The sequence below is a fragment of the Ambystoma mexicanum genome, chromosome 2p (assembly GCF_040938575.1).
Source record: "Ambystoma mexicanum isolate Mex_15411 chromosome 2p, UKY_AmexF1_1, whole genome shotgun sequence".
Classification (NCBI taxonomy): domain Eukaryota; kingdom Metazoa; phylum Chordata; class Amphibia; order Caudata; family Ambystomatidae; genus Ambystoma; species Ambystoma mexicanum.
Window position 1 is genome coordinate 740,140,196 of NC_090923.1, and position 18,241 is coordinate 740,158,436.

An 18,241-nucleotide genomic window follows, 5' to 3' on the forward strand; every position below is an offset into this window, starting at 1 on the left:
ACATGACAAGTGTCACGATGTACAGTGTCCCCAATTGAAACTTGCTACACCTGAAATGCTCACTGTAATGCAGGACCAACAACAAACTTGAGCAGGTACTACCATTAACATGACTTCACTAATGTAATAAATCAGTAGTCTCACCACCTGGAAATACCTGCACTCCCACCACGTCCAACTGTACAGTGTTGGCGCCATGTAGAGTTGTAGGTGCACTGCTGCCAACAAGGACCCCATCTCCAGACTAGAGGGCCTTGTGTAGACATGAGGAAGGGACCTGCAAATTGGGAGGCAGACACAGATGATGAGTTACACATCAATGCAACATGCAGTGTACAACAGAACAGCAATATGCACTAGGAATGTATACACAGTATTGACTAGACTACCCACACAAGTAGTGGGAGTCCAATGTCACCATGTACTTCAATGTCACTTGGGCACACCCTTTGCAAGCCCATGGAAACGGGAAGCAGGAGGGGTGTGTGTGACTCAAACCCAGGCATCTGAACCAAATACATGACAAGCCTGCATGTGCCCAGCCACAATGCAGCGTATGCCCACAGGAACCACGGAAGCCAACAAATTGTCCCAAAAAAATTGGGAAAAATATAAAAATAAAAAAAAATCAAAAATGGCCATTAATGGGCCCGGGGGGGGGGGGGGGGGGGGGTTGGGGAGGCCACCCAGGAGGTCCGAGGACAGGGTGCACACCAAAACCCACCTGTGTGGATCCTGGGAAAAAAAACACCTCCATGGGCTCATGGCCCACACGGCTACCCTGTTGTGGGAGTATCACTGCTGTCGCTATTATCACCCTGTGCAGCTGCATCCGGAGGTGGTTGCACTATGGGAGGCAGCCCACGCAAGGCCCTACTCTGTTCCTCCATGGCTGCAAGCATGCGGGTGTGGTAGGTCTCGTTCTGGAGGATGAGGGTGCGGAGGTCCCCATGCAACAACTCACGGGATGCCCGGACCTCCGCCCTTGTTGCTTGCATCTCAGCTGAGAGCGTACGGGTGAGACGCTCCAGCTGCTGTTCTGTCCTTTGGTGTGTTGAAGCCTCAAGCTTCCCTGTGGCCCTGGGACTCTATGGAGATGGCCTCCTGCAGAGTGGCCAGTGCCGCCCGCCTGTCCCTGTTGGACGCCAACATGTCCTCCCTGTGTGACTGGCAGATGGAGTCGGTTGCCTGCTCTAGTCGCTCCATCAGCCTTTCAGGGGGGACAATGGAAGTGGCCACCCTATCCATGGCCTCAGCCATCATCTCGGATGATGCTGCCTGTTGGGTAGCCATACCGTAAATGGATTGCTCCCATGCGGTATTGCCAGGTGGCGTACGGCCACCACGTCGGCGGGCACCACACCTGTCTGGGGCAAGGCGGACTGCGCCGTGCTGTGCCAGCACTGCCTGAGGCTGCAGGACTGCATTCCCCCTCTGATCTGCTGGCCCAGGAACAGGATCAGATGTCGCGGAGTGTGACCCTGCATCCGTAACCACCAAAGGCCTAGCTGCCAACACTGACATCCCCATTGAGGGTTCTGACCCTGGTGCAGGTGGGTGGGACAGAACAGAATCCCTCCCTGGAACACTCACCTGCGACGGCACGTAGGTCTCATCATCCGAATCAACAGCTGAGTACAGCTCGGGGGAGGTGCAGCCAGAGACACCCCTTGAGAGCACGACCTGCAGCACTTGTGGGTTCTCACCCACCAGCACACCACGTCCCTCACTGGTGGTTAGTCGGCCCTCGGACCCCTCCTGGCTCTGCACCATCTCCACAACCCCAGCAGTATCAGGTGCGTCTTCCCCTGCAAAGACATAATAACAAAGAAATGGAAACAGGCATTAGCACCATGGCACACAATGAGGGCTGAGAAGCAAGAGAACCAGTACTTGATTGACACATGTCCCACATGACTAAGACCCTCCCATGCATGCACCCTCACTGCGTATGAAGGGCAGGCAAATGGCACACACTGATGACACAAAGATGGAAGATGAACACATTTCCTGCATGCTGCCTGGCAGTGGCATCACACATTGGCCTGTGATTGCCAGGTGACACACACATGCCATCACACAGATGGCATGTACCATTGCTATTGAGGCAAGATGGAGAGGAGGGCAGCACTTATTCATTCAGTCCAGTTCCCGCATGTAATAGCTTTTCTAAATCAAACAGGTCTGATTGTCACCTGGAGCTGGCAGTCCCAAATGGTCCAATTGCACAGGGACATGTGTGAACATATGATATCCAGGTAACAAAGTCACTCCACTTTACCATAGCCATGCCAGACATGTGACTAGAGGACTGAGAAATGCCTAGTATAAGTGGTGGAATGCAAACAATCTGTCTGAATGAACAGAGATAAATAAGCAACAATGTTGTGGCAAGGTGACACTTCAAGGGCAACTGGCGTGCTGTTGGGCTAGATGTCTACTGTTGGCAGAAGGGATACTGCAATGGCCAAATGCAGCTGCGCAGGATGTATTGCATGAAGCACATGGCTGACCCATACGACTCAGGCGCACACACTCTCACCTGGCACACAAACAGAAGCCCTCACACACACACCATGCACATGGATGACACACACATGCATGTGCACTCACCGGACAATGCCTCATAATCAGGCAGATCTCCCACGCCTTGGATCTGTTCCAGCGACTGACTCATGTGGAGTGAGTTCCATGTCTACTACTGGAGACCCACCTCCAGTCACTAGAGTTGCGGCATGACTTGAGGCCAGCTTCTTCTTTGCCCTGCGCTTTAGGGCATTCCAGCGCTTATAGCAATCATTGGCTGTGCGCCTCACGATTCCAAGGGCACTTACGTCCGCAACGGTCTGCCAGTGTGCCTGGAGTTGTGCAGGTGTGGTCTTGGATCCTGCAACAATGACCATCTCGTTATCATGTCCGGACACATACTCGACAAGTGCATTCAGTTCGTCATCCGTGAAGCTGGGCGTCCTCGAGTGGCCGGACTGTGTAGCCGTGTCTGGGGCATCAGCCTGTGCCGGACGAGCACTCTTCCTCTTCCGCTTGGAAGGTGGTGGTGATCCTGAGTGCCCTGCGCCGCTCTGGACACTAGGGGCAGGAGCCCTGGTGGGCTCTGTATCAGGTGTGTGGGATTGCACACTCAGCATGGGAGTTGGTGCAGGCATTGGCTCAAGTGTAATGGTGTCAGGGGGAATGTCAGCAGGATGGACTAGGACCGACACTGTCCTGGCTGGGTGTGTGAGAGCTGGGGTGGATGGAGCCGCAGCTGCCCCTGCAGCCTCTCCGCCCTGCCTACTTGGGGCAGCAGATGACCTTGCCGCCCCAGATCCACGTGACATGATGGCATCAACGTGCACCAGCGCACGTGTCGTAGCCCTGCTGACCTGGAAGTCAGCCATGGAGTCAGCCAGGTCTGGTGCCACAATGGGCTGGTCCAACAAGGGCTGAGCATGGATGGTGTCAGCCACATCAGCCTCAACGGGAGGGGGGAGGGGGGGATTATGGGTGCCCTTGACTGGTCCTCTACACATGGGGGGACAGGCTCACCCTGCAAGTTACGACCACGTCCCCTACCGGATCCACCACGGCCACCACTTGTGGCTCTTCCACCTTTGCCACCCTTACGGAATCCTCGCCTCCCAGCCATGGCACTGATGTTAATGTGCGTATGGGAGTGGATGTAGACTATTGTCCTGGGCAATTGGGGGTCAAAGGGGTTGGGTACCAGATGGTAATTGTATCCTAGTGCTCTAGCAAGGCTGAATGTAACCCCTGGGGAAAGATGACGGGTCACGCAACGCACAGGAGGCCCAAAAAAGGGAGATGACGTGCACGCAACCCCTCCTAGACCACGTGTGCAGAAAGAAAAACCTGCACTACGCTGTGGCACCCAGTAACACAAGAATGAACGTATGCGTGTCACACGCAGCCTAGAATGACCTCTGAAGGGGTAGGCTATACACGGGGCAAGCACAGATGTTAGATACGTGCGTGACTCACCGTCTGCCAGGTAAAAGAGCGTGAAAAATGAGCGCGTTTGGTTGGCAACACCCCCGCCAAAAGAAGATATGTACGCTGTCTGAGGAGACAAGACAACAGTAGAAGGGAACACTGTTTGAGGGAACAGGCCCAGGTAAACCAGTACAAGAGAAAAAATAGAAAAAGCTGTCAGAGGTAACAGGGAGTACGAACTTGAAACGCTGTGAAGTAAATCGCGTGTGAAACGACAAGAAGTACAGAATTCACCCACTCGCTCTCCACGAAAAGCACGTACAAGGAATTGGTGTTCTACACGTACCTTATATGCAGGCCCACACGTACAGCGTCACTTACGCGGCGTGTACGTGCTAGGCCCATTCCCACCAATTACACGCTTTGTCACTTCTGCGTGTAGGTCCATTTGCACCAATTACACGCTTTGTCACTTCTGCGTGTAGGTCCATTTGCACCAATTACACGCTTTGACACTTCTGCGTGTAGGTCCATTTGCACCAATTACACGCTTTGACACTTCTGCGTGTAGGTCCATTTGCACCAATTACACGCTTTGACACTTCTGCGTGTAGGTCCATTTTCACCAATTACACGCTTTGTAACTTCTGCGTGTAGGGCTATTTCCACCAATAACACGCTTTAACACTCGGACGTGTCACGCAACTTTTTCCTACGCGTGCACGTGACTTCATAGACGCGCATACGCTAGTGACGCGTTTACGCGCTAAGGCCCTTTCATCGATTTACACGCAGACGTGTGGGATTTTCACGTGCTAAATCACTCCGTATCAAGCTGTCCACGCGTTCACACACGAAAGACCACGCTCCTGCCCAGGAGGCCAAATTACTGCGCCCCAGAGCCCTGAGCACGCTCCCACCTGCCATCTGCTGCTGCCTGACTGCCAGCTGCCCACGTGCCCTGCCATTTGCTGCCTGCACATCAGCCAGGGGTGCTGTTGCTGTGACCACCCCTGCTGGAACCAAAGGCTCCCGACTGCTTTTCCGTCGCCCCACAGCCCAGCCCCAGGACCCAGTTGCCCACCCACTCCTGCCTCTGGGGTTGCCATGTCGGGCACTACAACATCTGGCACCAGTGGCAACCCCCGGCCAAGGAGGCAGAGGGGCACCAGCTTCAGTGCCAGGGAAGTTGGTGTCCTGGTGGAGCATGTCCTGGGGCAGTATGATGCCCTCTTCGGAAGGTTGCGCGCCGACAAGGAAGGACGGACTCGGATCTGGATGGACATCGTGACTGCCATCAACGCGGAGGAGGTGGCAGTCCGCAACTACGAACGTGTCAGGAAGCGCTGGGAGGACTTCAGGTCCAGGACCCTCAACAAGGCCCGGCGCCTCATGATGGCAGCAGATGCTAAGGGGCGGGCGGGGCCACTTGTCGGAAGATCAGATGAGTGTCCTGGAACGCATATCCCCAGCGCTCCACATCCAGGTCCTTGAGAAGCAGACTCGTCTGGAGTCGAGCGGTAAGTGTACATGCATACTGATTGTAAGCTGTGCGTGTGGTGGTGTGCCAGGAGTGTGCAGGTTGAACATGTATTTTTATGTGGCCAAGTAGGGGGATTGTACAGGGCTGTGAGGGTGACACATGCGAGGGGTCTCATGTGTGACACATGGATGGTGCTTGTGTGTGTGGGCTTGCATGGCACAGGATGTGGAGGAATGATTGTCAGGTGTGACATGGATGTCGATCGAGACACTGCGACAGTTGGCAGAGGTGTACACATGCATGCAGGTTTGGTGTTGTGTGTGCATGTGTAGTGTACTCCCTATGTTGCATGTGATGTGTGGATGACCTTTGGCTGCCCATGCTGTTGTATGTGAATGGATGGTGCTGGCTGTTGCATTATGGCTGTGGTATGGCTCATGTGTGCAAGTTGAAATGACATGTGTGTTGGGGATTGTGATGCCATGTGTGAGGTTTACCAATGCCACTCATGTATAACTGTCATGTGTGTATGAGTCCATTTTACAGTGCCCTGATGCCTGTATTTTCTTTCTCCCTGTCTGCAGCGTCAACTGATGAAGAGTGCGGAGAAGGTGCTGTGGAGCACAGCAGCAGGGGTCGCACCACCAGCCGAAGACGCAAGGCCCGGATCCCATCCCAAGTTGTGATCTCGTCGGGGAGTGAGGAGTCTGGTGCGGCTTCCCAGGCCGCAGCTGGCGAGGGGAGGTCCAAGAGGTGGAGGTCGGAGTTGGACTCCTCAGCAGCAGAAGGGGCAGCTGGGACCCCACAGGGCCCAACGGGGGAAGATGGCACAGAGTCATCCAGGTTGGTGGGGTGTTTGGTGGAGGGTGCCCCTGCACTGCTGGGGGGTGGGGGTGGTGGGAGATATGGGTGGGGGCCTGGTGTAGGGTGCCCATGGTGGCTGGGGGGTGGGGGTGGTGGGAGACATGAGTTGGGCATGAGTGGGGGCCTGGTGGAGGGTGCCCCTGGTGGCTGGGGGTGGTGGGAGACATGAGTTGGGCATGAGTGGGGGCCTGGTGGAGGGTGCCCCTGGTGGCTGGGGGTGGGGGTGGTGGGAGACATTGGTTGGACATGGGTGGGGGCCTGCTGGCAGGTGCCCCACAGCGCTGGGGGGGTGGGGGTGGTAGGAGACATGGGTGGGGGCCTGGTGGTGGGTGCCCCTGGTGGCTGGGGGGTGGGGGTGGTGGGAGACATGAGTTGGGCATGAGTGGGGGCCTGGTGGAGGGTGCCCCTGGTGGCTGGGGGTGGGGGTGGTGGGAGACATGGGTTGGACATGGGTGGGGGCCTGCTGGCAGGTGCCCCACAGTGCTGGGGGGTGGGGGTGGTAGGAGACATGGGTGGGGGCCTGGTGGAGGCTGCCCCTGCACTGCTGGGGGGTGGGGGTGGTGGGAGACATGGGTGGGGGCCTGGTGGAGGGTGCCCCTGGTGGCTGGGGGGTGGGGGTGGTGGGAGACATGAGTGTGGGCCTGGTGGAGGCTGCCCCTGCACTGCTGGGGGGTGGGGGTGGTGGGAGACATAAGTTGGGCATGAGTGGGGGCCTGGTGGACGCTGCCCCTGGTGGCTGGGGGTGGTGGGAGACATGGGTGGGGGCCTGGTGGAGGGTGCCCCTGGTGGCTGGGGGTGGGGGTGGTGGGAGACATGGGTGGGGGCCTGGTGGAGGATGCCCCTGCACTGCTGGGGGGTGGGGGTGGTGGGAGACATGGGTTGGACATGGGTGGGGGCCTGCTGGCAGGTGCCCCACAGTGCTGGGGGGTGGGGGTGGTAGGAGACATGGGTGGGGGCCTGGTGGAGGGTGCCCCTGGTGGCTGGGGGTGGTGGGAGACATGAGTTGGGCATGAGTGGGGGCCTGGTGGAGGTTGCCCCTGGTGGCTGGGGGGTGGGGGTGGTGGGAGACATGGGTTGGACATGGGTGGGGGCCTGCTGGCAGGTGCCCCACAGCGCTGGGGCATGGGGGTGGTAGGAGACATGGGTGGGGGCCTGGTGGTGGGTGCCCCTGGTGGCTGGTGGGTGGGGGTGGTGGGAGACATGAGTTGGGCATGAGTGGGGGCCTGGTGGAGGGTGCCCCTGGTGGCTGGGGGTGGTGGGAGACATAAGTTGGGCATGAGTGGGGGCCTGGTGGAGGGTGCCCCTGGTGGCTGGGGGGTGGGGGTGGTGGGAGACATGGGTGGGGGCCTGGTGGAGGCTGCCCCTGCACTGCTGGGGGTTGGGGGTGGTGGGAGACATGGGTGGGGGCCTGGTGGAGGGTGCCCCTGGTGGCTGGGGGGTGGGGGTGGTGGGAGACATGAGTGTGGGCCTGGTGGAGGCTGCCCCTGCACTGCTGGGGGGTGGGGGTGATGGGAGACATAAGTTGGGAATGAGTGGGGGCCTGGTGGAGGCTGCCCCTGGTGGCTGGGGGGTGGGGGTGGTGGGAGACATGGGTGGGGGCCTGGTGGAGGGTGCCCCTGGTGGCTGGGGGGTGGTGGGAGACATGAGTTGGTCATGAGTGGGGGCCTGGTGGAGGGTGCCCCTGGTGGCTGGGGGGCGGGGGTGGTGGGCGACATGGGTTGGCCATGGGTGGGGGCCTGCTGGCAGGTGCCCCACAGCGCTGGGGGGTGGGGGTGGTAGGAGGCATGGGTGGGGGCCTGGTGGTGGGTGCCCCTGGTGGCTGGTGGGTGGGGGGAGACATGAGTTGGGCATGAGCGGGGGCCTGGTGGAGGGTGCCCCTGGTGGCTGGGGGGTGGTGGGAGACATGAGTTGGGCATGAGTGGGGGCCTGGTGGAGGGTGCCCCTGGTGGCTGGGGGTGGGGGTGGTGGGAGACATGGGTTGGACATGGGTGGGGGCCTGCTGGCAGGTGCCCCACAGCGCTGGGGAGGTGGGGGTGGTAGGAGACATGGGTGGGGGCCTGGTGGTGGGTGCCCCTGGTGGCTGGGGGGTGGGGGTGGTGGGAGACATGAGTTGGGCATGAGTGGGGGCCTGGTGGAGGGTGCCCCTGGTGGCTGGGGTGGGGGTGGTGGGAGACATGGGTTGGACATGGGTGGGGGCCTGCTGGCAGGTGCCCCACAGTGCTGGGGGGTGGGGGTGGTAGGAGACATGGGTGGGGGCCTGGTGGAGGCTGCCCCTGCACTGCTGGGGGGTGGGGGTGGTGGGAGACATAAGTTGGGCATGAGTGGGGGCCTGGTGGAGGCTGTCCCTGGTGGCTGGGGGTGGTGGGAGACATGAGTTGGGCATGAGTGGGGGCCTGGTGGAGGGTGCCCCTGGTGGCTGGGGGTGGTGGGAGACATGAGTTGGGCATGAGTGGGGGCCTGGTGGAGGGTGCCCCTGGTGGCTGGGGGGTGGGGTGGTGGGAGCCATGGGTTGGACATGGGTGGGGGCCTGCTGGCAGGTGCCCCAAAGCGCTGGGGGGTGGGGGTGGTAGGAGACATGGGTGGGGGCCTGATGGTGGGTGCCCCTGGTGGCTGGGGGGTGGGGGTGCAGGGGGACATGAGCAGGTGTGCAGGGTAGTCCCCTGTTTTGTGGGCTGCCTGCAGGGGCCATGGAGGGTGTACAGGGAACACCTGTGAGGACCCACCCAGCCTAATCGCGTGTGATAATTCCCACGCACCCCTGTAATACACGTACCCAGCAAAATGGCGTGTGATAATTCCCACGCACCCCTGTAATTCACGTACCCTGCCAAATCGCGTGTGATAATTCCCGCGTATCCCTGTATTACACGTGCCCTGGCTAATCGCATGTAAGACTTCACGCGTACCCCTGTAATACACGTTCCCTGGACAATCGCGTGTTGAACTTCCCGCGTACCCCTGTAATACACGTACCCTGGCTAATCGCGTGTAAAACTTCCCGCGTACTCCTGATATGAAGGTTGCCCGCTTTGCGTTCCTTGTTTGGCAGCCCTGTAAACTGGTCCAGGGTTAGCGTAGCCCTTTGCGATGATTTAGCGATGTTGATGGCTTTTCCTTGCGCGAGGGCGTTCTTGGGGGCGTTACTGGCGCTGCTGCAGGCTCGCTGCGATACTCTGCGCCACGGCTGGTTTGGGAGCATGAAATCCATGAATATGCTGTGCGCGGAAATCGGTTTTAGCGCACATGCCTGGCGCACACAATCGCACGCGGACACTCTGCGCCAGCCGCTTGCGACACTTTTCTGCGAAATTCTATGAATTACCCTGTAAATCTTTGTGGTACAGACTGATGCCAAAGGGGATGTCTTGCTCTCACCTGTAGTCCTAATCTTCTGTAGTGTTCCCTAAGGGAACTGCACAGGATTCTGCCTAACACTGGAATACAACGGTGAGGATAAAAGTATTGGATTTACATTTTAGAGTTCTGCTAGCACCTTGGTTCAAATAACCACAAGGCTAACTATCACACAAAGTCAAAAATATGGAAAGATACAGCCAGGAGAACTTCCTTACTTATACTGCTGATTATTTAAGGGATCTGTGTAGACAGAAAGGTCTTCCTGTCAAAGGCAAGAAATTAGAAATAATTTATAGACTGTTAGAGAAACAAAGTCTGGATAGTGGTGCTGTAGTGCCCCCTACCTCAGCAAATCTAGCAAACATTGAGGAGGATAATGTTGAAAATGTTATTGCTGAACCAGATGAGGAAGGGGAGGATAACAATGTCACCCCCCTCTGGCCCTCTACCTGCTCAAAGGCCTCAACCTGTGGCTACTTGACCTTTACCAAGTCCCACATTAAGTCCTGAATTTATCTCTCTAGAAAAATTAGACTTGAACTAGAATTCAAATGAATTAGTGCCCAAACTGAACAGAGACATCAAGAATTAAGGCTCAAAGAAAGGGAGCTCAATCATGAGCTTGGGATGAAGAAATTGTCTTTGGAAAATGCTTCTCTCCCCGAATCCTCTAGATCTTCCAGTCCAAAAAGACCCTGGATGCTTAAAGAGATTGTGGGTATGTACGAACCTAAGATGGATGTATTAGATTGGCTATCTATGTTTCAATACACTCATGGGCTCCAAGATATAACAGGGAATCAGTTGATCCCTTGGTTATTCTCTAGGCTCCCCCCTGTTGCATCTGATGTGGTAATGGAGTTGGGGGAGGTGGATAAGATGGATTATGAATGTGTAAAGCTAGCTTTGATAGCTAGATTTGGGAAGACTCCTTCCCAGTACCTTAAGAGGTGTAGGACCCTCAAAAAGCATTATAGTAACCCTTGGGCTACTTGGGTGAATGAGTGTTTGAAGAACTTAGAGGGATGGATTAAGGGTTATAGAGTTAACACTTATGAAGGAATGAAGAACCTTGTAATGTTGGAGTCTATCTATGATGCCTGCTCTCCTGAGCTGAGACAGCACTTGGCTGATTCAAAAGAGCTAGATTCTAAGAAGCTGGCTAAGGCTCCTGACTTGTGGGTTGACAACAGGGCTACTCACAAGGATTCAGGGGTAACTCAGAAAAAGGATGAGGGAAAGCAGCCTAAGAAAGACAACAAAGAGAATTCAAATAATTCCAATTCCAAAAAGGCCCCCAAACAAAATTCTAAGAGTAAGCCACAATGGAAACCTAATCAGGCTAGTGCACCTTCTGGTCCGAACCAGAGGGGGGTCAGAACAAGCCACCATTCATAAAGACATTTGGAAAATGTTATGTTTGTGGCTCTACTGATCATGTGAAAGGGGATCCCAGATGTAAGGGTAAACCTTCAGGGGTCCACACTGTCTCCTTAGCCTTCGCTCCAGAGGAGGAAGTACATATGGCCAGTGGAAACTTTCAACTACTAGCTGAAGACCCCATTGGAGTCTCGGCTAGTGTATCTTTAGTATCCCTAGGGTTGTGGGAACAACAGAATTTAGATGTGTATAATTCTATCCCTCCTAATACTAAAGAGTATTATAACGACAGTGTCCTAGTCAATGGTCAGGAGACCCCTGCCATTAGAGACACTGGGGTCAGCATAACTGTGGTGGACAAATCTTTTTTCAAGGTGGAGGATGTTGCTAAGGCACCCAAACGCCTCAACAAGTTAGCTGGAGGGCCTGTGCAGATGCTTCCCCAATTACCAGCTCTCATCCAGTGCAATGAAATGACTGTCAGGATACCTGTGAGTGTACAATCTGACATACCAGGAAGGGAGCTGTTGGGCAATGATCTGAAAGACCTGGGAGTAGTGTCAAGTACTCCCAGACCTCCTAGTAAGAGATTACAGAAGGTTACCAGACCTGCAAGGAACAGGACCTTGAGGGGCTCTCCGGAGGAGATGATAGAAAAAGAAATCACTCCTACTCCACTGGAGTTACTAACTGCTATTTCAAAGCAACCAGAAGCAAAGGGGAAACCCAAGACTTCCAAGAAGAAACCAGCAGAAAGCACTCCAGTGCTGCCAACCAGGAAATCTCCTAGGTTGTCAAAAATCACACCTGTGATTCCCCCTCCATCTGAGACTGAAAGTGAGGTACAACCCTGTGTGGTTGAACTAGAACCTGAAGACTTAGATCTAGTAGGAGGCCAGGAACTCATTGGAGATCTTGACCCTGTGGACCATCCTGAGCTGCAGTCTTTACTGGCAGAAGGTTGTCCCAACACGGCAGACTTCAGTAGGGGACAAAGAGAATGCCCAACTCTGGAAGGTCTTCGCCACCAGGCAGCTTCTCAGCTTGAAGGGCAAGAGCCTGGGAAGTATAGTTTACACTGGGAAGATGGCCTCTTCTATAGTGAACCGACAGAGTCAATCCCTGGAGACTACAAGAGACTTGTAGTGCACCAAGAAAACAGACTCCAATTCTTGCAACTAGCCCATGAGATACCTTTGGCTGGTCACTTGAGTTTCAAGAAGACCACGGAAAGGCTCTTTCTCTACTTTTATTGGACTAAAATGGGGGCTGAGGTAGATAAGTATTGCAAGAGTTGTCACACTTGCCAAACCTCTGGTAAAAGTGGCTCCAAGAACGTGGCACATTTAGTGCCTCTCCCTGTGGTGGGAGTACCATTTGAGATGGTAGGAATAGACATTGTTGGTCCCCTTGATCCTCCAACCTCTTCAGGCAACAGGTTTATCCTTGTTGAAGTAGACCATGCTACTAGGTACCCTGAAGCAATTCCTATGAGGACTGTTACAGCTCAATCTGTAGCTAAGGCCCTCCTTGGTATTTTTACCAGGGTTGGGTTTCCTAAGGAGGTAATACCGACAGGGGGTCAAATTTTATATCCCACTACATGAAGGCCATGTGGAAAAACTGTGGAGTTACCTACACGTTCTCAACAGCATACCACCCCCAGACAAATGGGTTGGTCGAAAGGTTTACCAGAACCATGAAGAGCATGATAGGAACTTTAGAGGATCCCCTTAAGAAAAAATGGAATCTCCTACTGCCATGCCTTCTCTTTGTATATAGAGAAGTCCCTCAGGAGGGAGTGAGTTACAGTCCCTTTGAACTTCTTTATGGCCATCCAGTCAGAGGTCCATTGGCCCTGATCAAGGAGGGGTTGGAGAGTGCTCCTTCCCCACGCCAGTCAGAGTCACTGACAATGTGCTAGGACTCAGGAGGAGAATGTCACACATGATGGCTGAGGCAAGTGATAACTTGAAAGCAGGTCAGGCTCTGGTTAAGCATTGGCATGACCAGAAGGCCAACATGGTTGAGTTCGCTCAAGACCAGCTAGTTCTTGTTATGGTCCCAACAAGGCAGAGGGCCTTGCAGGACAAATGGATGGGACCCTTCAAGGTTGTGGGAAAACTTGGAGAGGTGTACTATCTGGTGGATTTAGGCAATCCTAAGGAGGCTCCTAGAGTCTTTCACACCAACTGTCTAAAAGCTTATGTCTCGAGACCAGAACTGGGAGCTTTGCTTCTAGCTTCAGCTCAAGAGGAGGAGGAGAGTGAACCTCTACCCGACCTCCTCAGAGGCAAACCTTTAGATGAGAAAATAGAAGGAGTTAATCTCTCTTCTAATCCGACACCTGAGCAACAGGAGGAGCGCAAAGTTTTGTTAAATCAATTTGCCCCTCGGTTTTCTCTAGCACCAGGCCCGACGCCTTGGGGCGAGCATGATATCAATACTGGTGACTGTTTACCTGTCAAAAGCAGGGGTTGCAGGATGTCAGAAAATGTAAGAACCCACATCAAAGGAGAGGTCAACAAGATGCTTGATCTCTGGGTAATAGAACCCTCTACTAGTCCATGGTCTAGCCCAGTTGTGTTAGTACCAAAGGCAGGATCCAAGGAGTTGAGATTCTGTGTGGACTATAGAGCTCTAAATGCAGTCACTAAGACTGATGCCCATCCTTTGCCAAGGGCGGATGAGCTGGTGTATAGACTTGGTTCAGCCAAATTCCTCAGCACATCTGATCTCACGTCCGGCTATTGGCAAATAGCCCTGATTGACCATGCCAAGGAGAAAACTGCATTCTCCACCCCAGTTGGCTTATACCAGTTTAAGGTTATGCCTTTTGGATTAAACAATGCACCTGCTACATTCCAAATGATGATTAATCAGGTTCTGAATGGGATGGAGGACTTCTGCATGGCATACTTGGATGACATTGCAGTGTTCAGCCCTATTTGGAAAAAACATGTTGACCACCTACGATATGTTTTGCAGGCTCTTGAATAGGCCGATCTGACCATAAAAGCAAGTAAACGCCAAATTGGTCAGAGTAAAGTGGTCTACCTTGGGCAAGAGGTAGGAGGTGGTGAAATAAGGCCTTTGCTCAGCAAGATTGAAGCTGTGCAAAATTGGACAACCCCTTCTATGCAAACCCAAGTAAGAGCCTTCCTAGGCCTCACTGGGTATTACAGGAATTTCATTGAGAACTATAGATCCATAGCTTCTCCACTGAATGTAATCTCCTCTCCTAAGTTCCCTAAAAAGATCAAATGGAAGGAGGATTGCAATCAGACCTTTGAAAGCCTGAATAAAGCCCTTTGTCCAGCTCCATTTCTCAGAGCTCCTGACTACCACCAACCCTTCATTGTACAAACAGATGCTTCTAATATAGGTATAGGTGCAGTACTCAGTCAACTGGATGAGAAAGGATGGGAACACCCCATTTGCTTCATCAGTAGGAAGCTGAAGGAACCTCAAACAAGGTGGGCAACTATTGAGAGAGAATGTTTTGCCATTGTGTGGGCTTTGAAGAAGTTTATACCATACTTGTATGGATCTACTTTCATCATTCAAACAGACCACTAACCCTTGAGACGGTTGATGTAAATTAAAGGGGAAACCCCAAAACTGCTAAGATGGTCAATCTGCCTCCAAGAGTTTGATTTTACCATTGAGCACAGGTCAGGATGTCACCACCAAAATGCTGATGGTCTCTTTAGGATGTTTATAACCGACTAGAGATAAGAGACACATCCTGGAGTGGATTAGATACAGCTGTCCCTTAGTATGGGGGGAGCGAGTGTTAGGGATAATTCTCATTCTATGGCTAATTTCCTTTACTTATAGAGTCCCCCAGCAGCTTTGCTGGATTTGAAGGTTTTTTTTTCTCCTGCTAAGAGTGAGACTCTTTTTCCCCACTCTTAGACATTTTTTGCTATGTGTGTCCTAGGCTATTTTTGTGTTTAATGTCTATGGGGTTTCTTGCACCTCCATAGGAACCATCTTTAGTCACATGTGTTACACAGCACCCTCCGTGCAGTGACACAGGGGTGTTGTGGTGACCTCCAAACAGACTCCATACCCTGGGACTGACTACGGTCTCCCAGGGCATGTAAAGTCTCTATTGACTTTACTAGTCAATTTTTGTGAACTAATCCAGTACAACCCATCTTACTATGGAGGTACTGGGAATGGTTAATAGTTTTTCCCTTATGTTCATTTTCGAGAGGGTACCGTACAGTACCTCTCTCAAAGGTTTCTGGTACGTGGCAGTGGTTACTACTGTAAATATTCGACCGCAAATATTTTCCTATGGGATTTTCCCATTTTTCAAGGCTACCACATTTTCTGACAGCCTCTAACATACTGCCGGTGTATTTTAATATTAACTTTACTCCGGTAGGTTTTATTTGCCAGAACTTTAATATAACTTATTTCTCGTGTCTTTCTCTAAACTCCTAACCCAGGTCGGGGATCCTTTGTTCGTCCTTTTGGTGGGCTTCTGCCAAGAAGCCCTCTTTTCAACGCCACTGAGTCTGGGGTGGGTCCATATTGTGTGGAAGGGGGAGTAGGACCCCTGGACAGGGTTGGCTCAGCAACCCATGTCACACTCTATCCTGATAGGCTGGAGGGTCTCCCACGAAGATGACCACTCCACTGTGTGAGTGACAGCTTGGCTGTATGAATGGGGCTCTTTTTGCATAAAAGCAGGGTCCTGAGGACTGGAAGAGCAAGACGTCGCCACTGGAACTAAGAAGCCAATGAGGAGAGAAGCCAAAGACATCTGCAACGACTGAACCACCGGTGAAGCCCTGCTGCAGCGTCTCACCACTTTTCTCCACACGACAAGAGCCTTCTTCCCTTGAGCTGGTGGGGCCAACCAGTTTGCCAATCGCCTTCCCGGACTTGCCTTGGTCGAATCGCCAGTACCTTGTACTCGGAGACCGGATAGCCAGGCACCCGTCCACCTGGACCACGATTTAAAGGAGCGTACCTTTTAATCGTTGGGCAGCACCGCGGCTGGTTTCATCCCTGGGTAGTGCAGTAATTCGAACCTTCCTCCACGACGAGAGCCTCTCTTCCTCTGCTGGCTCCCCTGAACTGCAGGAACTACCAGGAACAACCGCCACCGCAGCAGCCACTTCTTCATTTTAAAGGTACTTTGTTCCGCCAGGCCGCCCTTGTTGCATGGTAGAGCTAAAGGTGTTTTGAATCCTTTACCCTACTGTTGGGTTGGCCGCCCCTCTCTTTTAACAGTCTTTCACCTTCTGCACCCACCTTTTCAAAATCGGTAACCAAAGACTTGACTGCAGCTACAAGAACATTTTGCTCCTGGCCCTTGCCCTGTACCACTGACTCTGGCACAGGCCTACTGACTCTGGCTAAATTTGTTAGAACTGCCTTCACTAGACTGCTTCTCACCTAGAACTGTATTGGTGCACCTACTTATAACCACCCCTTCCTTCCCACTTTTAAACCTTGTGAAGTGCCATTTTGCTCAGTTTTCATTTAAGTATTTGCTATATTGATGTACTGCCTTGCCTAAACTGGCTCACAAACTCATGGGAAGTGTTGCTGGGGCCTGTAAGAAGATATTTCTATATGACTTGTGTTTTCCCTCCGTTGTAAGAAATTGCTAGAGTGCCATTTGTGTTTGGTTTCCACTGTGCCGTTTTGCTCAGTTTTCACTCTTGCTCAAACTTGTCTACAATTTAACTAGCGAGTTGTGTATATTTGATTTGACTGAATTTAACTTTCTTAAGAACTGTGATAAATGTGTTTTACTAGTAGTGTATAAAATAAATATATATTCCTTTTTAATACAAAGCTTTGGTCAGTGTTTCCTTGTTCCAAAGTGCTGAAGGCCTATTGTGTAAACCCTGAATACTGCTCATCTCCCTCTTGGGATAAGTCTGACTGCTCAGCCACACCTACCAACTAAATCTTTGTGGTACAGACTGATACCAAATGGGATTTCCTGCTCTCACCTGTAGTCCTAATCTCCTGTGGTGCTCCCTAAGGGAACTGCACAGGATTCTGCCTAACACCTCTGAAGAGTGTGAACAGATTGGATGTCAATGAATTGACCCAGACCGTAGCGACCGGAGAAGTGTATAATAGTTTAATGTAGCTAATCATATTAGGGCCAATGCCCATTGTCTCAAGTACCAACCACAGATACTTCCATGATACCATATCAAACGCTTTTTGGGCGTCCAGAGTGACAGCAATAGCATGAGTCCTGGTCAATTTCGAGACATCATATTGAACAGTCGCCTGATGTTATAGGAGGTGGACCTCCCAGGTACAAAGCCTGCTTGATCCTCATGGACCAGGTCCATCATAATCGGGAGGAAACAGTTCGCTATCAATTTAGCGAACATCTTGATGTCCAAGTTCATGAGGGAAAGGGGCCTGTATGAACTGCATTCGTCGCCAGGTTTGTCCGGCTTAACCAGTACCGTTATAACGGCTTCACACAAGGAGGGGGGGAGGACGGACACGCAAAGCAACTCATCCCAGACCTCCAGTAGTTTTGGGGCTAGTATGGCTACATGTTCCTGGTAGAATTCGGCTGTGAGCCTGTCAGGGCCCGGAGCTTTATCCTTAGGGAGGTCTGAGATGGCCCCAACAATCTCGTCAAGCAGGATCGGAGAGTCCAGCTGGTCTCTGGCCGAGGAGGAGATACATGTTGTGGGTATCTGATCAAGGAGTTCCCTCATATCCTGTTCACTATGTTCGAGGGGAAGAGGATATAGGTTCATGTAGAATTCGGTAAAGATAGCCAATATCTGCTGGTCTGACCATCGTGGGACGCCTTGATTGTCCTTGATGAAAGCGATCTGGGCCTGACCCCATGCCCCCCTTGTTAAGGTAGCTAGTGTTCTCCCGGGTCTATTAACCTCTCCATATTTCCGAGCAGCCTGTGGACGGCTAAAATATTGAACTTCTCTGGTGGCGTGAGTGCTGAATGTCTTGAGTTCTTTGCTGATTAGAGCAAATTTGGTGGGATCAGCCGCTGTTAAGCAATCCCGTTCCAGCTAATGCAGTCTAGATTCAGAGCGACTGAGGTCTGCCCTTATTGTTTTCAGAACTCCCGCTTCGCTAGATATGCACATCCCTCTAATATATGCTTTGCAGGCATCCCAACCGACCTCGATAGAAGTAGCCTGAGGGGTATTACACACGAAAAAGGACTTGATGTTCGCCAGT

At 52.8% G+C, this 18,241-nt stretch overlaps 1 long non-coding RNA gene across 1 annotated transcript in view; it reads left to right on the forward strand.

Annotated features, from left to right (window-relative positions):
• LOC138566736 (uncharacterized) overlaps positions 1-18,241 on the forward strand; it is a 273,203-nt gene that overhangs the window by 35,610 nt on the left and 219,352 nt on the right. The gene's annotated exons all lie outside the window — the stretch shown is intronic.